The following is a 24,900-nucleotide window of genomic DNA, read 5'->3' as shown; positions in this document are numbered from 1 at the left end:
GGCGCCGCCCACTGTGTGCCCACACAGTTGTGGTCTGCGGGCCGTCCACTGTGTGTTCACACAGTGGCGGCGCGAGCGCCGCCCACTGTGTGCCCACACAGTGGCGGTCCACGGGCCGCTCACTATGTGTTCACATAGTGTCGGCGTTGGCACCGCCCACTATGTGCACACATAGTGGGTTGCAGCCCTCCGCCCGAAACCCTATTTTTTTAATTTTTTTTTTTTTGTTAATTTATTTATTTTGTTTTATATATATATTTTTTTAAAATGAGTTAATATATATATATATATATGTATATCTTTTACATTATAAATACAAATATGGGTTAAATATGATTATAAATAAATATATATGTATATATACATACTTTCTATTTATATACATATATTCTAGATATAAACTTAAATAAACATATTTTGAATGCACTTAAATTATAGGGTTAAAGTTTTCTGTAAGTATATACGTACTATTATTCTTCAAACAGACTGATTAAATTATCCCTAACTAGATCCATGTATTATATTTCTTTTCTTTCTTTGCTAACCTTGTTGCTTTAATCAAAAATAGGCGAAAATAATTTAGATCTATTTAAATTTAGTTTTACTTTCTACCAAAAGTAAGGTAATTATCAGGATTAAATCCACTGGGAATAGTATAGGTTTTATTTTCTGCAAAAAGTTAACTAATAGAGTACGATAATTTTAACAGCAACTATATACATATGTGATTATTAAAACTAGATAGACCATATAATTTCTAGACTTAAGTTTCTACAAGTAAATGGTAAATACGTGCCTTTACCCAAGAAGTTCATGCCTCCTTTGTCCCTATTTAACTCACCTATAGCATTACTAGGGTTTTCTGATCAAGGGAATTTCCATTCATCATTTGAGTTCCTATCTGCAGGGTTATCCAACTCTAACTCCACTATATTGCTACAAACATAGTCTAACAAATGCTCTTACTAAGAAATTTATCCTGACCACATTCTTAAGGTACCTAGTCATTAGGATAGGTTAATGCTTCTTTCCTGAGGTTTGCAAGAGTACCCCTTAACTCTTCTTCATTTATGTTCTCTATGCTGGCCTTGATCTTTTTAACCATTATAATTTTGATCCCGCCAACATTTCCATTCACTCATGCACCAACCTTTCAATATTTGATCCTGATGGTATGATGAAAGAATAAGTATCCAGTAGAATATTGAGAGGGGGGGAGAATCAGTATATTGAAAAACTGATACAAAGTTCCCAAACTCAAACTCAGTCAAACAAAGTAAATGCATCTCAGTCAAGATCAATATTCATAGGAATACTTGACATTAACCAGTTTAACTGTTATGACAACTTTAACAGTAAACATCTTCAACCTTGTAAACATCAACAATGCTTAATCTTAACTCAACATATTCATCTCTCAATGCTTCTACTTAACATGCCTTATCAGAAGTTAATCAAATCAAAATATAAGATCACAATGACAAAATCATTCACCACTTGACACAAATGTTTATACGTGGTAAACCCAAATAGGTAAAACCATGGTGAGATGGGACTCACAAGGATAGCTATCTGAACTCTTTCAAAATTTGCCCTATTAGGAGCCAAAGCCTGTTAGAGCTTTACAATAAGTCCTATTAAGAACTAATTCCGGTTAGGAATCACCTAGTTAAGGGATTTACAAATATGCCTTGTTAGAAGCACAATACCCTATTAGGAGTAACCTCACTGGAGGATTTAAGAATACAAGCTAATGGACCACCTTGTTAGAGGATTTAATGAGTAAACAAGCTTGTTAGAGCTTACTCGGTTAAAGGATTTTACTTCTGTTGTAATTGTTAGAAAACAACATGTTTTCTTCATCTGTCTAAGTAGCACTATCTTTGCTTGATCAGATCCTTCTAAGCTTCAATCTGCCTTCACTCAAAGTGCAGATCCATTCACTGGTTGGGCAACCACACACTCCACAGGGTTTCTATCAACCTTGCCAATAACCTTTACAAACAACTTCATCGACCTTAAATATAAATCAATTAGGTCGGTAACACAACAAAAACCTAATTCTCATCATTGAGATTACAAACAAGTCGGTTCAATCTTGATCATTAGAAATCATGACAATCTCTTCACATTCTTCAAGACAATTCCAACCACTCCATGATCACCACTCCCTTGGGATTTATAACTCATCACTTGATGTGCATTAAATGCAATCCTCTTTGCTCCTTCCCTAGACAATAAGAAAACACACCAAACCAATTTGAATTTATCCTCATACAATGATCACACATGTCTCCATCATTACCGCTCATCAGATAATAAACCAAAAAACTTGATCGGTCAGGGTTTAACAACTGATAGGGTATACTAGTTACATTACATAGAAAGGTTTGACCCTTTACACTAGTTCACCGATTCAACTCACAAACTTTACATACACCAGTTACAACATCTTGTACAACTCTCTTCTTTACTGGTTACAACCCAATATCAAAAACAACAATATCAACAATAACATGAATACCATTTACTGGTTCAATTGACATCAATGACAACATATCATTAATGCATTCTCTATGCAAAATTCCAACAATCTTCCCCTTTGGCATTGATGGCAATACAAATATCAACGCCTTTGATTATTGCTGAGATTGGTGAATAGGAATCCCGGTTTAGATTACCAAGTATTCACCTTGCTCTGTGTGTCTTCAACCTGTCGCTAGTGAGTAGGAATCCCGGTTTACATTACCAAGTATTCATCTTATCAGACACATAATTCTTTTCCTCTTTTCCTCAATCACATAATTCTTCTCCCCCTTTGACAACAATGCCAAAGTGAAAGTAAAACATGTAATTCCGCTCTCACTGTGTATCAGCATCATTCTGCAACTTGATGCTCCACCCATGGAATACATCCACTTCTTCATCAATCCATATAAGATTCTACAAGGAATTCAGGGACTAATGCAATCAACATCATGTTCAACTGACTTCATGAAGAGGGACAACCCCCAATTGACTTCTAAGATACTCAAAAGTGGTCTTAGGCAGAGGTTTGGTAAAGTTATCTGCAAGCTGCTCCTTGGTAGAAACATGCTCCAAGATAACATCTTTACTTTGAACTTTTTCCCTCAAGAAGTGATATTTCAATTCAATGTGCTTAGTCCTTGTGTGCAAAATAGGATTTTTAGAAATGTTTATTGCACTTGTATTATCACACAACATCTTTATAGGTTCTGAGATTTTCATCTTCAAACCTTCCAAAATGTGCCTCATCCACATAGCTTGTGTGCAATTCATATAAGCTGCTACATATTCAGCTTCAATAGTAGATTGTGAAGTGCAACTCTACTTTTTACTACTCCATGAGACTAGCCTTCCTCCTAGAAAGAATGCTCCACTGGTAGTACTCTTCTGGTCATCAATATTTCCTGTCCAATCAACATCTATGTATGCCTGCAAGTCAAAATATTGACCATATGGATACCATAATCCATAATCAACAATACCTTTCAGATATCTAAAGATTCTCTTAGTTTCCATCAGATGTGCCTCCTTTGGATTCTTCTAAAATCTAGCCACAATACAAACTGCATGGGTAATATTTGGTCGACTGTGAACAACATAGTGTAGTTTGTGAATCATTGACTTGAATTCCTTTTCATATAAAAACTTAGATTCATCTTCCTTGGACAATTTACAACCTATAACCATTGGGGTTCCAACTAGTTTATAGTCACTCATACCGAAAGTCTTCAAAACCTCCTTCACATACTTGGATTGAGTAATGAAAATACCATTCTTCATCTGTTGTATCTGTAAGCCTATGAAATTTTTTATTTCCCCTACTAATGACATCTCAAATTCATTCTTCATTTCATCTGCAAAACAATTACTCATGTCATCATTTCCTCTAAATATAATGTCATCTACAAATACTTCATTGACCAGTATATCATCTCCTTCAGACTTGAGATAAATGTTATTGTCATCACTGGTTCTAGCAAAGCCTATCTTCATCAAATGAGTATGAAGTTGTTCATACCATTCTCTAGGTGCCTGCTTTAGTCAATGCAAAGCTTTATGCAATTTGCATATCATGTCTTCCTTATCTGTCAATGCATAACCATCAGGCTCCTCTATATAAACCTCTTCTTCCAGTATCCCATTCAAGAATGCAGACTTGAGATCCATTTGGTATAATTTGAACTTCTTATGAGCTACAAATGCAAGTAGTGTTCTGACACCTTCTAGTCTTGCTACTAGTGCAAAATTTTCTCCATAGTCTTCTCCTTCTTCTTGTGCATAACCTTTGCATACTAATCTTTCCTTATTGTGAACTACAACACCATCTTCATTTAACTTGTTTCTGAATACCCATTTAGTACCTATAACATTCTTGTTTACTGGTCGGGGTACCAGGGTCCAAGTGTTTCTCTTCTCAATTTGTTCCAACTCCTCCTCCATAGCTTTCACCCAATGATCATCACCAAATGCCTCTTTAGCATTTCTAGGTTCAAAGGTGGATATCATGCAAGAATTCTCTCTTATTCTCCTTCTAGTTAGTACTCCAGCATCCTTATCCCCGATTATATGTTCAGGACTGTGATTCAGTCTCACATACCTAGGAATAACATGATCATTCTCTTCAGGTTTAGCTTCTTCATTGTCATCTTCCTTGGAATTTATTTGTTTTGGTTGAACAAGTACATCAGGATTTGCTTTACTGGTTTCTGATTTAACAGTTTCTGGTTCTAAAAGCAAAATGCAAGGATCTTCATCCTTCTTCTTAAAAATGGTTCCTTATGATATTTCAGGACATTCATCTACACGAACATCAACACTCTCAACAATTTTTTGGTGTCTGGTTGTCGAAGCATTTATAGGCCTTACTCTTGCTTGAATATCCAATAAATATGCCTTCATCACTCTTAACTTCAAACTTTCTTATGTAGTCACCTCTTTTAATAAAACATTTGCTACCAAATATTTTGAAATAGCTAATATCTGGTGAACTCCCATACCAGTACTCATATGGGGTTTTGTCCTTACCTATTTTTACCAGAACTCAGTTCATTGTGTAGACAACTGTACGTACAGCTTCTTTCCAAAAGGTTTTTGATACACCTTGTATCAACATAGTTCTAGCAGCTTCAACCACTGACTGGTTGTTTCTCTCTACTATACAATTTTTTTGTGTTGTCCTTGGTGCAGATAGTTGCTGCTTGATACCATTATCATCACAATATTTAGTGAGCTTTGTAGAAGTGAATTCACTGCTTTGATCTATTCTTAGATATTTTATCTTTTTGCTACTCTCTTTCTCAGCTAAGGTTCTGAATGCCTTGAATTTTCCAGAAGCTTCATTCTTATCCTTCAAGAATGTGACCCACATCATCCTTGAACAATCATCAGTAAAGATCATGAAGTATTTGTCACCTTGAATGCTTCTTGTTCTTATTGGTCCACATAGGTCTGTATGAACCAAATCTAACAAGTGCTCTGCTGAAAAGGACTTGCTCTTGAAATTTAAAGAAGTCATCTTTCCTAGTTGACATTCTTTACAAAGAGCATTAACTGGTTTGTCTAGCTGAGGCAGACCTCTTATTGTCTTAGAATTGCTTACTTTAATAATATTGTCAATATTTATATGACAAAATCTCCTATGCCAAAGCCATCTATCATCTATTTTTTCAATCAAACAATTGCTAACTTTAGGATTGAGATGATAGATTACCTTTGGTCGGTTTCCCGGTTGCAATCAATTCACCTTTGTTGTCAAAGATTTTGCATATACCATTTTTGAACTCCAGTGGGTAACCTTTTTCATTAAGTTATGCCACACTTAACAGATTGCACTTTAGGCCTTCAACCCAATAGACATCATCAACATTTTTGTTCCCAGTAAGAGAAATAACTCCCTTACCTTTTACCATACAGGGTGAGTCATTGCCAAATCTGACAACACCGCCATCAAATTCTTTCAAGGAAAGAAATTTTCTCTGATCACCAGTCATGTGATGTGAACAACCACTATCAATGATCCAATCATCAGAGTTATCCATTATGGATACTAGTTCCTTCTGATCTGATAATTCTTCCTTAATTTCTACAAACACAATATCTTCACTAGTGTCATCATTAGATTCATCATCAGTAATACCACTGTCAATAGCTACAAGACAATCCCTCTTGCCTTTACCCTTGTACTTCTTAAATTTGTCTCTCTTGTAATCATTTTCACCATTAGGGAAGTTTGTTGCTATATGACCAATCTTGTTGCATGCAAAACATTTTAAAGGTAGCTTACCTCTATATTTACCAGTGCCTCTAGGCAGACGTTTTGCCAACAATGCTTCAAGTTCCACTAAGTTATCTTCATCACCAACATCTCTGCTAGATCTAGATTCATAACTATGGCTGGTATCTCTACTTCTTCTCATAGATGGGTTAGAGACAAAAGCTTTAAATGCAGATTCTTATTTTTGTACACTACCATCATAGCCATTTAGTTCAAAATTAATAAGTTTGCCAATAATAGAGTCAAGAGTTACCTTTGTCTTTTCAATGGATTTTAGCTCCTAAATAGCTACAAATCGGATAGCATAGATCGATAGCAGGGTTCTCAGTACCTTACTGATTACTATGGCATCTTCCACTTTCCCTCCTACACTCTTTATCTCTCCAACTATCTCTTTTATCCTTTGACCATACTACTAGATGTTCTCAACTTCAAACATTCTCATTTCATCAAACTTGCCTCTTAAACTCTCTTCTTTAGCAATATTGACATGCTCATCACCGCTATAGATATCTTGAATTTTCTTCCAAACTACATATGCAGTTTCAAGACCATGAATATCTACATATTTAGCATTAGAGAGAGAACTGATAATAGCTTCTAATGCCTAGTGATTTTCTTGTTGTTCTTTCTTCTGATCATCAGTCAGGGGTCCAGTAGGTGTAGTATACTTATGTTCTATATGATCCCAATACTGACTACCAAGAATCGTAATGTAAATCTTCATTCTGTCGCTCCATATTCTATAGTTAACTTTGTTAAACTTCGGGCCTTCTTTCTTCATCATGATCTACAAGATCTTTTCCTCAAGCTGTTAGGCTTTTAGATTAAGAGGACCTAGATATCTCTGATACCAATTGATGGTATGATGAAAGAATAAGTATCTGGTAGAATACTAAGAGGGGGGGTGAATCATTATATTGAAAAACTGATACAAACTTCCCAAACCCAAACTCAGTCAAACAAAGTAAACATATCTCAGTAAAGATCAATATTCATCGGAATACTTGACATTAACCGGTTTAACTGTTATGACAACTTTAACAGTAAACACCTCCAATCTTGTAAACATCAACAATGCTTAATCTTAACTCAACATATTCATCTCTCAATGCTTCTACTTAACATGCCTTATCATAAGTTAATCAAATCAAAATATAAGATCACAATGACAAATTCATTCACCACTTGACACAAATGTTTATACGTGGAAAACCCAAATAGGTAAAAACCACGATGAGATGGGACTCACAAGGATAGCTATTTGAGATCTTTAGAAGTTTGCCTTGTTAGGAGACAAAGCTTGTTATATATTTACAATAAGTCCTATTAAGATCTAATTCTGATTAGTAATCACCCAATTAAGGGATCTATAAATATGCCTTGTTAGAAGCACAATACCATGTTAGGAGTAACCTCGCTGGAGGATTTAAGAATCGAAGCTAATGGACCACCTTGTTAGAGGATTTAATGAGTAACCAATCTTGTTAGAGCTTACCCAATTAAGGGATTTTACTTCTACTATAATTGTTAGAAAACAACAGGTTTTCTTGATCTGTCTGAGTAGCACTATCTTTTATTGATCAGATCCTTCTAAGCTTCAATCTGCCTTCACTCAAAGTGTAGATCCATTCATTGGTTGGGCAACCACACACTCAACAGGTTTTCTATCAACCTTGCCAAGAACCTTTACAAACAACTTCATCGACCTTAAATACAAATCAATTAGGTCAGTAACACAACAAAAACCTAATTCTCATCATTGAGATTACAAACAAGTCAGTTCAATCTTGACCATAAGAAATCATGACAATCTCTTCACATTCTTCAAGACAATTCCAACCGCTCCATGATCACCACTCCCTTGGGCTTTGTAACTCATCACACACTATGCATTAAATGCAATCCTCTTTGCTCCTTCCTTAGACAATAAGAAAATGCATGAAACCAATTTGAATTTATGGTCATACAATGATCACACGTGTCTCCATCATTACCGCTCATTAGATAATAAACTAACAAACTTGATTAGTTAGGGTTTAATAGCTAATAGGGTTTCCCAGTTAAATTACATAGAAAGTTTTGACCCTTTACACTGGTTCACCGGTTCAACTCACAAACTTTACATACACCAGTTACAACATCTTGTACAACTCTCTTCTTTACCGGTTACAACCCAATATCGAAAACAACAATATCAGCAATAACATGAATACCATTTACCGGTTCAATTGACATCAATGATAACATATCATTAATGACATCTCTATGCAAAATGCTAATAAACTCAAAATGCCAACAGATCTATTATCCAACACCTCTTTTTTATCCTTCCATCCCCCTTATCCAATCCTTTGTATAATACTTTACCCTAGTTTCATCACAAAATCTAAAAACTAAGGAAATCAACATTGGAGATGTTGAACATGTACACTTAGTTGAGTCCTTATATCCTATTGGAAAATACATTTGTATCTGACTCTTCAAACAAAGACCAATGAAGTACCTACGCAAAACTCCCTGGGCCTATGAATACCATGCACCTTAAACGATACTATATCTAAGGGTTGGGTTAGTTTAGGTTTTGTTTTTTGCATTGCATATCATTTTATTCAAAACACTACATCACATATAGTTTCTTTTTCAAATGCGTCGCATTCACAAAATGTATGCATTTGCATATAGCAGCATTAATAAAACAAGGCAATTGTTCAAGTTTATCATTTGTTTGCATTCAAGATAAACAAGGGTCATCTCCTTTCTTAGATATTCAGACATGAAGTCTTTGAGGTCCTAAGGTCATTCATTTTCAACATCACCCTGTGGTGACTCTATACTTATGTTTGGGTAGTGATTTCACTATTTGAGACTTGGTAACCTAAAATCTATCAATTGCTATATATCAAACACATTAACAAAATCTTTAATTCATTCTAGACACTTATTTGATTATATGACTAGTGAAAAATATAACATTATACTTCAGCACCGCTATAATTGTCACACCCAAGTACGTTTCATTACTTACAAGTCAAGAAAAGAAAAATAAAAAATAAAAAGTACTATGAAAAATATTCATCTCAAGGCAAAAGAGAAATGATATATAACTGAAATATCATGCATACAAGTGCGACAAAAACTTGACTATGAGAACATGCAAGTTACTCCATCAAGGCTATGAACACCTGCTGAAAATTGAGCAATATTTGAGAAATTATAGTCTATAACCTCGTCAGAGCTCTAAAAGCTTGTTGGTAGTGAGGCTCTATTCGAGATGATTTTGAAGTTAGAATAATCCATGTAGCTAGTCATTTAAGATTCTAAGGATCCTTAGTGAACACACGACCATGAATTAACTCATTTGCACTCACATTGGCAAAAGAAGATAAAATTTTCAAGAACCAATGGGAAAGTATTATGCATCTCCATTTGTAAATCCTAGTCACTAAGTGTGTTAATTTGGATGTTCCAAGGGACCTTAAGGATCGATTGACCTCTTATCTATGAAATGTTTTGTACTTCCAATTCAATTGGTGTATTAAATGTAAAACAAACACAATCATCCTTGTTTGAATAGGAAATGCATCTTCATCATGCATATTGCATTAACATAGGTCATATCAAAAATTCATTGTCTTCAAATGCATTCTACAGATCATCATGCCATATAGGTCTGCATACTGGGGGCATAGCTGAAAAATCCTAAAAATTATAAAATGTCCTAAAAAAATCCTAAAAATCGTAAAAAGTCCTAAAAACTCACAAAATCAAAAACTGAAAAATCAAAGCAAGAAAGCATAGACCATCCATCAAACCAAATCAATAATAGACAAACTCTCAAAGTTTGCAATCAAACTTATCGCATGTCTTGTTAATCTATCTATCAAACTCTATGAAACATCAACATGTCTTATATAAGGAAGGATACACACAAAACCAGACAGATCGGTCTTATACGAGGTACTCACTCTTTGAAACCAGACATTCCTATCAACGATCACACAAATCAAAATAATGACATAGATTTGTATGACTACTAGATTTTGTCCAGGTTAGTCTTATTTTCTATACTAAAGTGTTGCATTTTTGCTTTAGATTGTACATATTCTTCAGTCGCTTTCATGACACCCTGGTTCTTCTTGGAACCCTCTGTTAGGATTCCCAAAGATACTGAGAGGGGGGGGTGAATCAGTATCTAACTAGTTATAAGATTTTCTTAACTTAAAACATGTAGAGCATATCAATAATATATATCGGTAAATAAGAAATAATGCAATAAACAGAGATAACAGCAACCACATGAAAAAAACACCATAACACAGTAGTTTAATGAGGAAACCCAGGGTGGGAAAAACCTCAGTGGGATTTGTAACCCACAATATTCACTTACTGGCCAATAAGAGAATGTTACTGCTACAAGAGGGGCCTGCATATGCAGGAAGGCCAAGTGCCTAGAGCTCACTACTCAATTACAAAATAGGAAGTCTCACTGACTTACAAAATGGATTATATAAATCCAATATCTTGTACTACTTCAAAATAGCATCTACTATGCTAGATCCAGTACCAGTTTATAGCTCTGCTTCATACATAAACCCTTAACCTATAATTCGCATAATAGGTCTACCTTATTTCACCTATTAACTTCCTTTCTATCCATCCTAAAATGTTCTACAATGATCTCTTATATATATGAGTCATTTTAAAACTTGCCAAGTCGGCTTACAATGCTTTTACAATAATTTACAAAATATATTATAAACAAAATTCTTGTCGGCTTTTGTGCCAGTATACTTCCTTTCACTGCCGATGGTCTGTGTGTCGGTGTAGACTCTAACCTTGTTGGTGCCGGTAAATTGTCTTGCCGGTGTCATAGGATTGTAAGGTTGCCATCAATGACAAAACCTTCAATCACCTACAATATCTCATTGGAGTGTGCATTTTCCAACAATCTCCCCCTTTGGCATTGATGGCAACACTCATGAGAAAAATCCAAAAATTGTTATCTAAAAAGAATCTGCCAAAATTGTCTTGCCAAAAATTGTGTACCAAAAGAATATGTGCTCCCCTTGAGTTGATGAGTTATTTGCTGGTTATTTTTCTCATTCCACTACTCCCCCTTTGGCATCAATGACAAAGGTTGTCAAAGTGTCAATTGAGTGTGGTTTCCTATTTCATCCTTGTAACCGGTTGGTTACAATCTAAAAAAGATCTACCAGTACCAGATTTAGGCTCTTAATGAACTGTTTTCTATCTTTTAATGTGGCCTCTGTCCTCTGAATTGTATCGGTGAGGTGTTGCATTTTCTCTGCCGGTGTTTTCTGTTATTGAATTAAAGCATCAGATATTTCTTTTCTTAAGGAGGCGAGGTAGTCCAATTTTGGACTAAGTCTCCATTTTAGGTCTTTTGCTTTTCCTTTTATTCTCTCATTTTCTCTTTCCAACTTTATAAGTTCCTCCTCAAAACCTGTTATTTTCTGCTCAAAAACTGATAATGGTTCAGATGAATTAATGAAATTATCAGCTAGTTGATTTATTTCTTCTTGTATCTTGTTGATCTTCTGGTCTATATCTACTGTCAAAAAGTTAGTTTTACATGTATCTCTGTACAAGGTTTTAAATTCTTTCAATGTACTACATAGTTCTAGTAAAAGAGTGTCAAATTGTCTTGTACACTTCTTTATTTTTTCTTCAAAGAATTTGTGTTTTTCCTTCTCTAGTCTCTCCTTGAATGCTTCCTCTTTTATTTGTTCAACTATCACAATTTTGTCAGTGATATACTTAGGCAATGTGTCAAGCTGATTCAAAGAATCTTTATTATCTACATTTCACTTAGGTGCTATCATTTTCAAAATTGGAATTGTGTCATCAATTGCTTTGTATGCTTGTGAACTACACTCTATTATCTTCTTGATAGAATCCAAAACAACTTTTGTCATATTTGTCGGTTTGAATTCTATATTTCAAGAGTCAACAATCTGTATTCCACTGGTGGGAGCAATTTCTTTGCTTGTGGTGACCTCTGGTAGGTCAGTTTGTGTTTGTATCTCTTTAAACAAAGGTTTGGATTGCTCAGTTGTTGATGGTGGCACTGTCTCTGCATGAACCTGTTGTTGTGAGGGAGCCTGCTGCTCTGCCTGTTTCTCAATGTTGTCACTTGCCAGTTTACCTTCTGAGCTATCTATTTTCGGTGGCTTATTTTCCACATCTATTTTTCCTGTTGAATCCTTATCTACCACAATATTGACTTTCTGAGTGTCAATGTTCATTGTATATAACACCTTAGAATCTGGATTTGTGTCCTCATGTGATACATCCATACTCTCACTATCCGGTTGATTGTCATTGGTAACTACCGGTGGAGTATCTAGAGGCGGTGGGGATAAGTTATCTATTATTTTTATGCTGGGTGGACCACCAACCTTACCTTTTCCCTTATCCTTATATTTTTGGTATACTTTGATGGGTTTAGGGTTTCGATATTCTTCCTACTTTTCCTTCTCTACATGGAATATATCCCATGCATTAGTTGTTTCCTCTGCAACCTCATTCACTCTACCAACCATAAGTGCTACATGTCGGTGTGCAGTTGAAAATAGTGACTGGTTAGCCTCAGAGATCAATTTATCTATCTCATTTGGTGAGTTGACTGGATATACAGCAAGTAGTTTTTCAATTTTTATTTTCTTATCAAGCTCTACAACAGCTTGCCTTCTAGCTTCAAGTCTTTTGAATAGTTCTATCGGTAATTCATCCACAACTTGCATCAAAAATTTCTTGTAAATATCCAAGTGTAGGATTACACTGTTTTCAACTTTTTCCTTGTCATCAGTTGATAATGAGTCATATAATTTGTTGATGTTTTTTAGGTTTCCATCCTCTATTATTTCATTGAGAAGTTTGTCAATTGGAGCAATGGTTTGTTGAGTCTTCTTCTTGGGGGTTAACTTCTTCTTTGGAGTTAATTTCCTAGCTGTGGGCCTTACTACCTGTTGTTTCTGTCTGGTTCTTCTAGGAGAAGGTGAAGATACCAGTGAAGGTTTCCTTTTTCTCACAACTCTTTTGAATGCAGCTAGTATATCACTTTCCAAAGAATTTCCAACCGGTGAAAGGTGAGTTTCCGGTTGAAGTGCTTCTAACTCATCTTCAGTAATACCAGTTTGTTTGCGTAAATCATCCTTAATAGCTTTTGCTTGCCTGGATCCTCTTCTAACTGTTGCTTCAACCTTCTTAACCCTTTTATTTGATTGAATTTGGTTTTCAATAGTCTCAACACTGCCAAATACCTTTTCTTTAGGTTCTTTAGGTGCTTCCAGAGGGCTTTTGCATATGTTTCTATTATGTGGTCATTAGTTTCATACACCATTTCAGTAACCCAAATGGTTCTTGGAATAACTGCCTCCATCCAAATTTCATCCTTCTTTATAACAAAACAAATTTCATCCTTATACTTGTTTACAATTTCTTGTGACAATCTGACTCTGGTCTTCATCCGGGCCTTCAATGCCTAAAAATACTCATCTATGTTCTTTTCTCTATTCTCTCCCATGTTGTTTAGTAAATCTGACAACTGTTTGCCTACCAATATGTCAAAACCAAGATTTCTGTTACCGATACCGGGTACTTGTTTGGTTATGTGTAGCATTAGATAGACAAGTAGGTTTCCAAATCTGAATGTACCCTTTTTGTCTTTCTTAATCTTTCCCAAATTGTCAATTAGCTCATCTTTAAGCCATTTAGACACATCTATTTTTGCATTATCATTAATCATGTCATAGGCACTCTTTATGCATAGGCTAGAGACTGAGTTTAACCTATTTGCATGTGTGGTTTTGTAGCCTAAGATCATACTAATGAATCTGACATTTATATTTGTTACATCATTTACCCTTAAGGATCTTTTATCAGGTGTTGCGCCGGTTAGGTTAATCACTAGGTCATTTGAGACCTTCTTTGTTTTATCAGGTATGTTATCAATGGAGGGTAACCCTGTCATAACTTTTACTGCTTCTTTAGTGATTTTGTGAACCGAGTCCAACTAGAAGAATGCACCATGTACCCTGCTTAGTACTATCCTTATAACATCCTTATGAAAATCCAGAATACAGAGAATTTCAGTGAAACCTAGGGTTTCTACTATCTTGTGTTTAGGTTTAACATTACCGGATTCGTCACAAATTACAAACTTATACATATTCTTTATTTCCTCATCACCTAATTCCTCTATGTGACAATGAATGTACATTCTAGGGTCTTCAACAAAAACTATTCCTTTAGGGATTTGAGAAAAAGCACCAACATTATCATCTTTCTAGGCAATTTCGGGAACTAACTGAAATACCGGTCTAGGGCATTTAATAACTTCAACAATAGTAGGGTTTGCAATGAATTCAGGAACATATGAAGAAGCCATGATTATAAATACCTTTATCTGCCTTAGGAATGATTTCTTGATGAGTTGCTTCACTTCTTTGCTTGGAATGCCTTTGCTCTGGAATTTTCGCGCTCTCAAAGGTTTGAATGCTCGGTGAAATGAAAATGGAGCCAAAACACTATTTTATAATGTTATTTTTGCCAACCACCATATTTAATGCTTGTTGGTTAAGTAATGACTTAACTTATCTGCCAGTATAGAAGTAATTTCAACTTCTCACCATCAACCGAGGGAATAATAGCATGTTTCACATTTGATTGCCAAACCCTCAAAGGAATTTTCTTTAGTTGGATGAAGAGTCTCCTGCTGATGGAGTGTTACTCTGTTTTGCCAATGGAGGAGTATTCTTATCACCATTTAGTTCTGATTTCCTAATCCATTGTTTTGAGAATTCATTCTTTACCTCTTCAACTTGTTCTTTACCTTTCAAACTAGGACCTTTGTTATTTACCGGTGAGGACTTGCTTCTACAAAATTTAGCAATATGTCCAATTTTGTTACAGGCATAACAAGTCACATTATTTTTCTAAATAGCTTTTCCATATCCTATGTTAGTTTGTGTTCTGCATTGATTAGATAAGTGTCCAAATCTTCCACAAACATAACATCTTACATTCATTCTGCAATTTTCTGAATTGTGAACAACTTTGTTGTATTTTGAACATTGACTGGTGGGTGTATTTGTATTCTGATAATTTCTAGATCTACACTGATTTTCTCTATGACCATACTTGTTACAGTTAAAGCATTTGCCATAAAATTTATAAGTAGTAGGTTGTCTTACTGGTTTGCCTTGATCCTATGTGTTTGCAGTACCAGAGCTTTCACCAGCTTCAAAGCCAAGGCCATTAGTGTCACCATTAGGTTTTTGATTTTTCAACAAGTCACCAAGTTCTTCTGAGCTTTTCTTGAATTTTTCTTTGTGCTGATTTGCAGTATCTAGTTCTCTTTCCAAGATACCTTTCTGTCTCATGAGTTCATTTGAGTTATTTTGTGCATGCATCAGATCTATCTTCAACATATCATTTTCATAACTAAGTCTTGTGTTTTCATTTGTAGCATCATTCAGTCTTCTAGTCAAGTCTTATTCATTCTTCTTTCTATCCTTAATTTCTTTACAAAATCTCATAGTCATATCCTGCATCTCATTCTTTGTTGTCATGTTTTCTTATTTTAGCTTATTCATTAGATCACTAAGAATTTCCTTTTCATCATTCTCATTTTGCATCTTTTCACAAAGTTATCTTCTCTTGTTCCTTGCAATGGTAAGATTTTCTTGAAGTACTTGAATAGTATCCTTTGTAGCCTTTAGATCATCTTCAAGTTTGATATTTTTTAACTTTTCTACATCATAGTCTGAGAGAGCTGCTTCTAATTGCTTCATCAAGTTTTCCATCTCTACCGATGTCAAGATCTTCCTCAAGGTGTTAGGCTTCTAAAAATAGAGGACCAAGCTCTGATACCAATTGTTAGGATTCCCAGAGATACTGAGAGGGGGGGTGAATCAGTATCTAACCGGTTATAAGATTTTCTTAACTTAAAACATGTAGAGCATATCAATACTGTATACCGGTAAATAAGAAATAATGCAATAAATAGAGATAACAACAACCACATGAAAAACACACCATAACATAGTAGTTTAATGAGGAAACCTGATGTGGGAAAAACCTCAGTGGGATTTGTGACCCACAATATTCACTTACTAGCCAATTAGAGAAGATTACTGCTACAAGAGGGGCCTACACATGCAGGAAGGCCAAGTGCCTAGAGCTCACTGCTCAATTACAAAATGGATTATATAAATCCAATGTCTTGTACTGCTTCAGAATAGCATCTACTATGCCAGATCCAATACCGGTTTATAGCTCTACTTCATACATAAACCCTTAACCTATAATTTGCATAATAGGTCTACCTTATTTTGCCTGTTAACTTCCTTTCTATCCATCCTAAAATGTTCTACAATGATCTCTTATATATATGAGTCATTTTACAACTTGCCAAGTCGGCTTACAATGATTTTACAATAATTTACAAAATATATTATAAACAAAATTCCTGTCAACTTTTGTGCCAGTATACTTCCTTTCACTATCAGTGGTCTGTGTGTTGGTGTAGAGTCTGACCTTGTTGGTGCCGATAAATTGTCTTTCCGGTGTTATAGGATTGTAAGGTTGCCATCAATGACAAAACCTTCAATCACCTACAATATCTCATTGAAGTGTGCATTTGCCAACACCCTCATGGCTTGGAACCGATCAACATCCTACTCTTAGGGTAATGGACTGATCAATCTAAATGTCCTACGTAGTTTAATCAAGTCATCTTTATGTCGGTAGTATTGGGCCATCCAATCCGAGTCAGCTACCTGTCTCCTAACCATTGTAGGGTTTTACCACTGAGTGAACTAGACAAAACAAGAACACTGAAAACAATCACTAAAACTATTTGAGACATGATTGAATTCTTCTTTGTGTGCTATCTTTTAAATTGATTTTCAATTATTATTCCCTCTATGTAACTCGAGGAAGTCTATCTTGACTAAGAGGAGTAAGGATTGGGGGCATAATACTTATCTTTGTTTTTTGCTTGTATGAGTGATTCCAATGATCTGAAAATATCTCATAAGATGGTTGTCCGTGATTAGTGCCTTCACATCAAGGTGAAATTTCCACACATACCTCGACTCCATTTGATTGTATGCTACAAGGAGGTTGGAATAATTTCCTTGTCTGTTTTGAGTAAATTTATTTATCATGCAATTTGGATACATGCTTAATCTGTCCTAGGATATGAACAATAAAAGGGTCATTGTGGACAAGATAATCAATATTTTAATACCCTAAACATGGTCATCTAAACCATAGGCCCCCTAGTCTCGATTTCATCACTAAGGTCCTAACCAAAGGCAATTTAAAATTAACTTTGAGCACACAATTAATTTCTAAAATCATTAAATGTCACATGGCAAATTAATCAACCAATATTAATTAAATATTTTTTGAATTAATTGATCATTCCAAGTAAATCATTTTAAAACAATTATCCTATTTATTTTATTAAATATCCTAGCATATTTAATTAAATAAATCAATTTGTCATTAAATCATGAAAAAAGGAATTAATTGACAAAAAAGAATTAAAATTTGAGATAAGAAATCAATTGGAGATAATCTTCAAAATCAAATTAAAAATTGAAAAAAAATCTCAAAGAAAGCAATTAAAACATTTAAATATTAAAATTGAATGAAATAGATAATAAATCAGTTTTTTTGATTTTATCTTAATTTTAGTTCAATTTCCTTTAAAACTGAGAAAAACAACCAACCACATCAATTCACCTGGATTGTGCTTCCTCTTGGAAAATCTTGACTGCTCTTCATCATTTGATTTTAGCCATTGGTTTCTTTCTAAATTTTCTATAAATTCAGGCTCTCATCTCTCATTCAAGGATCCTGGAGAATATATTGTTATTATGTTGTTTTTGGTCTAGATTCATTGAGAATTTACATTGAGATATTGCATATTAGTTATTTCATATTTGTTAAATCATCTATCTTAAATATTCATATATTGCTTGAATCATGTTAGATTAAATCTTTCATATCTAGCTTAAATCTTGCATTCATTTTGCTTATATCCATGCTCATATAAGATAAAAAAATCCTTCGTTTAGGTGTTGTCTAGCCACTGGATAGCTTAGCAATCTGAGAGCAATCTAAACTCACATCTACTAGAAGACAATAGGTTGCTTTGTAATGGTTTATTATTCATTGATTATTGATTTACTAACCATGCATCTATTGACTTAATTGAAGTGTTGTGTATTCCAGATATAGATACAAGTCCACTTTTCACACACACATTTTTGGCGCCCATCGTGGGGCTCAGAATTCAATACTTCAGCCTCGAAATCACTTTTATTTCTATCCTACAGGTCTCGTCTATATAGTCTCTGCTAAATATCGTATGATTTTAATTCCTACATCGTACGACATTCTATCAAGGCCTCTGTTTTATCATATGGATCAGAAAGGGAGCTCGTACGAGTTTTTGCTCTAATAATTTGGCTTTGTGTTTTTTCATTCAGGCCTATGAGAATACTCGTATGGGAAGGTATACTTTGTTGTATGAAGGTTTGTTTTATCATTTCAAAAGTAGTCCACTTACCAGGGTTTGTTTTTCATGAATTGAATTTAGATTTTGCTAATGTTGATGCTAACCCCAATCTATCTTATGTTTGCCTCGGATTTTTACAGCCTAACCAGTTTCTTGTAGGATGCTTGACAGATAATTTGTCAATCAAACATACACTTGTCAAAGAATAAAAAACAACATGACTACTGATGCATTGATTTTGCAAGTTTCCTAAAGAGAATCAACTAAACATTGTGTATTCATTTAGTATTTTCTTAGGCACTTAAATTGCTATCTGGATAAAGAACAAATCTATCTTTTGTGTTTTCAGAAAAATTAGAGAGGTAGGAGAGTATGCTCTTGTCTTTTATAGACAATCAAAAATCTAGACCCTCGAAGCTTTTACTAAATTTTGAGATTTGTGTACCTTTAGCAGGCCTGTCACAGTGGGAAAAAGTAATCACCTTATGAGAATGACCCAAGTGAGTATAGCTAGACCTGAGCATTCCAACTCACTATAATAAATAGGCCTCTAGTGATTAAAGTCTTAGAGGATGGGATTATTTGAGTTTTCTCTTTGATATCTCTCATATCGAGCATTTTGTAGGGCCTCACGGTCTCAATCACATTTATGTGACTACAACTTGTTTTGGTTCCTTGTTGGGCTATAGGCCTCAATCATGCTTGTGTGACTTCAAGGGGTAATTTCAAATGAAATTCCTGACTATGAACTATTGTTAGGACTCGGGAGGAAATTGAGAGGGGGGGGATGAATCAGTTGTATATTAATTTCAACCTAAATATAACTTAATCAAACTTGATGTATAATACTGATAAACCAAACTTATTGTCGGTTGAAAGATTGGTAGTTAGTATTAATACCAGTGAAGCTTAATGCATAAAACAGAAAGAGAAACAACGAAGGGGTCCTAGGCATATGCGCATAGCACACGAAGAGGTAGCTAGGGAGGAATCGGTTCCAGAAGAGAACCCAGGAGCACCTCCCAAACAGCCAAATGAACCTAACCGAAACCTCTTAGAAGCAATACAGAATCTTATTGGCATAGTTCAGGAAAGGATTCTAGTAGAGAACCCTTAGGTTAGAAATCAGGACTCTGGGAGTCATAGATCAGTTGATAGAGAATGAAGCAAGAGCCCAGCTCCTATTCCTGTAGAGAGTCAGGGTGGAAATGAGCCAGAGTCTGTGCACATACCAGGACCACCTCCAATGGTGGAACCAATTTATTTTGAGAGAGCTCATCGGGATCCAGGTGATCTTATCAGGGAGGTCATGCGCCTCCAACCACCATCTTTTGGAGGTTCTACTGACAAGGTAGAGGCTAAGGCATGGCTTTTGAATCTTGAGAGGTGCTTTGCATTGAATTCTTACGAGAGAAACCTAAAAGCACGTGTCGCAGTCCATCTATTGAGAGGGTCGGCCTCCACTTGGTGGAGACAGGAAGAGTACAAATGCAGATTAGTTCCTGATACTCTCACTTGGGAGATATTCATAGAAAGGTTCCAGGAGAGGTACCTATCAGAACATTTCAAATAGTGTCATGTAGACAAGTTTCACAACCTCCAACAAAAGGGCTTATCAGTAACCCAATATGAGAGCAAATTCTTTGAGATGTTGCCTTATGTAGATTATCTAAAGGATGAGAAACTTCTTGTAAACCATTTCATTAGAGGGTTAAATGTCGGTATAGCTGGGCCAATTAGGATGTCTGCTCCAGAGAGCCTTCGAGTTGCCATGGAGAAGGCACTGATAGCCAAGGAAATTCAGGTCAGACCACAGGACAGTAGGGATCGGTTTCAGAATTGAAATGCCACACCTCAGACTTATGGATTCCAGAAACCACATTGGAAGGGAAACAACCAAAACTCACAGGGGTTCTCCAAACCCCCTCCTCCGCAATAGACACCATAGAACCAGAGGCATAAGCCTCCATAGTATCAGTAGGGCACCAAGCCCAAGCAGTGGCAGACTCAGGGACAAAGACATGATCAGAGAGCGCAGGTGCTGTACACACCTCCAGTGAGGACTCAGTAGTCCTCTAGTGGTGGGTACAACGGATCTAGTAGGACAGGAGGTCAGGCTTTCTCTAGGCCTCAAGGCACCCAGTTTCAGGCATGGGGTGCTTGCTTTACATGTGGAGCCATGGGGCATATGGAAAGGGATTTCCCTCAGGGTCAGATGGCAGGGAATCAGTAGATGGCCGCTTCAGAGCTGACAGTTGGTGATATGGGCAGGTCTCATAGAGTATTCACAACGTTTGACAACCACCAGGCTGAGCATCAAGCCACGGTCATCAAGTCTGCAGGTATGATCAAAGGTAACAATGTATCTATTTTGTTTGATTCAGGAGCTACTGACTCCTTTATATCTCCATTGGTTGTGGAGCGTTGCAGGCTAGTGGCAACTAGACAGGGTGTCAATTGGGAAGTGGAATTAGCTTCAGGGGCTAGAGTGTCAGTAGAATCAGAGGTTAGGGCATGTCAGCTGCAGATTGGCAAGACCACCACTTTAGTAGACCTTAGAGTGACACCACTTAGATCTTATGGTATTGTACTTGGCATGGATTGGCTTTATGCCCATAGAGACAAGATGGATTGCCACCTGAAAAAGATCGAGTGTGAGGATGATCATGGTTCACCCATAGTTATTACCGGGATTCAGAGGCCCATGTCTCTTCGTATGATCTCCACAATGCATCTTAAGCAGAGAATGCAAAAGGGATGTCATATTTTTGCTATCACTATCAGTGACAGAGGAGAAGAGGAAGAAAATGAAACATCGCTTGATGACCATCCTATCCTTAAGGGATATTCAGATGTGTTTCCATTAGAGTTACCTGGAATGCCGCCCCATAGAGAGATTGATTTTCATATAGACCTAGTACCAGGAGTCGAGCCAGTTTCCAGAGCACCTTATAGGATGACCACAAACGAGCTTAATAAACTCAAAATACAGCTTGAGGAACTCCTTGAGAAGGGTCATATTTGTTCTAGTGTATCCCCTTGGGGTGCACGAGTCATCTTCGTTAAGAAGAAGGACGGATCTCTCTGATTATGTATGGATTATCGGCAGCTAAATAAAGTAACCATCAAGAACCGATATCCTTTGCCCAGAATTGATGATTTATTCGACCAGCTTCAAGGTGCCAAAGTCTTTTCCAAGATAGATCTGAAGTCAGGATACCATCAATTGAGAATAGTGGAGAGTGATATCCACAAGACCGCATTTCGCACTAGATATGGTCACTATGAGTTCACCGTAGTTCCATTCGATCTTACGAATGCTCCAACTATTTTTATGAGCCTCATGAATGGGGTATTTCATACATTTCTGGACTATTTTGTAATTGTGTTCCTCGATGATATACTGATATATTCTCAGAATGATAAGGAGCATGAGGAGCACCTGAAATAGGTATTGCAGTGTTTGTGGGATAACTAGTTGTTTGGCAGTTTGTCGAAGTGTGCTTTCTTTCAATTAGAGGTCAAGTACCTTGGGCACGTTATTTTCGGTGATGGGATCTTAGTTGACCTATCAAAGATTAGGGCTATTATGGATTGGCCAGTGCCTACCAGTGTGACAAAGGTTAGGAGTTTCATGGGCTTAGCAGGGTATTACTGACGTTTTGTCAAGGGATTCTCCAGAGTCGCACATCCTATTACTTCTCTTCAATGTAAAGGGAAGAAATTTGAGTGGACAGAGAAGTGCGAGAAGGCCTTCCAGGAACTCAAGAAGGCACTTACTAGTGCTCCTATCCTTGTTGTACCAGATCCCACAGCTAACTTCATGGTTTGTATAGATCCTTCACTAGAGGGTTTAGGGGCAGTTCTTATGTAGGATGGTAGGGCCATAGCTTTCAAGTCTAGGAAACTTAAGACTCATGAACTTAATTATCCTACTCATGACCTTGAGCTCGCGGTAGTAGTGCATGCACTTGTGAGGTGGAGACACTTCCTTTTAGGTCATCACTTCAAGCTACATTTAGATCATTAGAGTCTTCAGTACATTTTCACTCAGCCGAACCTTAATGCACATCAGAGGAGATGGATGGAGTTCTTGTGCGAATATGATTTTGACATTCACTACATCAAAGGAAAGGAAGACGTAGTTGCAGATGATTTGAGTAGGAGATGTCATGAGGTTTACACCATATCTATGGGTATGGATTTGAGAGACCGTATACTACAACACTTGCTAGAGAATGGATGGTATGCATAGGTTGGTCAGGTAATACGATCTCAGGTTACTCTAGAGGGGAAATATGTGGATTATTCTTTGGAGTCCGATGGACTGTTACGCCATAGAGGGCACATTTATGTACCTTCCTCTGGGGGATTGTGAGAGTTCATTGTCAAGGAGGCTCATAGAGCTCCTTATGTAGCACATCCCGAAGTTAAAAAGTTGCATGCTGACTTGAGGCAGTTATATCATTGGCCAGGAATGCGGCATCTCATTACTGAGATAGTAGCTCGATGCCTTGAGTGTCAGAGAGTAAAGGCGGAGCACCGCCACCCAGGTGGGTTGCTCCAGTCTCATGCTATACGAAAGTGGAAGTGGGATACTATATCCATGGATTTCATCATTGGTCTTCCTATGTCTTCTCGTCACCATGATGCTATCTTGGTGACAGTTGACAAGTTGACCAAAGTGGCCCACTTTTCACCAGTCCAGACTACATTCACGACACCAGCAGTAGCACAGGTGTTCTTATGAGACATTGTTAGACTTCATGGCGTGCCCCACAAGATTATTTCTGACAGAGATTCCCTCTTCACTTCGTCCTTTTGGAGGGCATTACAGGCAGCTATGGGCACTAAGATCAATTTCAGTATAGCCTATCACTCAGAAACAGATGGTCAGATAGAGAGGGTTAATCAAGTGTTAGAGGATATGCTTTGCATGTATGTCATGGATCATGAGACCAGGTGGGAAGAGTACCTCCCCTTAGTGGAGTTTGCCTATAACAATGGGCATCACACTTCTTTGGGGATGCCACCCTATCAGGCATTATACAGCAGGCCTTGCAGGACACCTTTGAGTTGGGATCGCATAGAGGACAGAGTTGCTATTGGTCCTGAGATAGTTTAGGATATGGAACAGCAGGTGGATTTGATTAGGCAGTGTCTTAGAGAGGCTCAAGATAGACAGAAGAAATATGTTGATGTAAAGAGGATATATCGTAGCTACTTGGTTGGAGATAGAGTCTTCTTGAGAGAGCGACCGCATAAGAGTCCAATCCATTATGGAAAGGGTTCTAAGCTCGCACCTCACTTTATAGGACCTTTTGAGATTCTTGAGAGGATAGGCCCAGTTGCCTACCGTTTAGCATTGCCACCTAGCCTGTCCCACATCCACGATGTGTTTCATGTATTAGTTTTGAGGAAATATATCTATGATGAGTCTCATATTTTAGATTGGGATGCCTTGCAGGTGGAGTCGGACGGGCAGCTAGATTTGGAGCCCATTCGCATTTTGGCACGTCGGACACTGGCCCTTTGAGGTCGAGAGCTGGACCAGGTTAGGGTCTAGTGGGATTGTTATGATGAGGTTACGGCTTCATGGGAGGATGCAACACATATGAGATCGGAGTACCCCCACCTCTTTGATGAACTCTAGGAGGAAGTTCATGCCTAGAGGGGGAGGGTGTGAGGCCCCACCTCAACTCAGTCTAACATTTCAGTGGTTTTTATATTGAGACTATTACGGATACTTATTTTTATGCATTTTGGATTTAGAACTTATATGATTTCATGATTTGGATAACATTGCTATATATTGAGGATTTATTTATATGCTTTATGATATAGAACACTACATGATTTTTGAATAGGATGAATTTGCGGTGATAAATGTTGTTATTGAATTTGCAAGACTTTACTAGGATAATAGAATTATGATGTATGTTTAAGTGTGGATCAAAATTATGAGAATTAGGATGAATTGCTTATGTGAAATTGCTTGGATATAAGATGTATTAAATTGTTTAGATGTAAATTGTATGCAAGT

Source organism: Cryptomeria japonica, chromosome 3 (genome assembly GCF_030272615.1).
Source record: "Cryptomeria japonica chromosome 3, Sugi_1.0, whole genome shotgun sequence".
Lineage (NCBI taxonomy): Eukaryota > Viridiplantae > Streptophyta > Pinopsida > Cupressales > Cupressaceae > Cryptomeria > Cryptomeria japonica.
Note: the sequence above shows the minus strand (reverse complement) of the source record.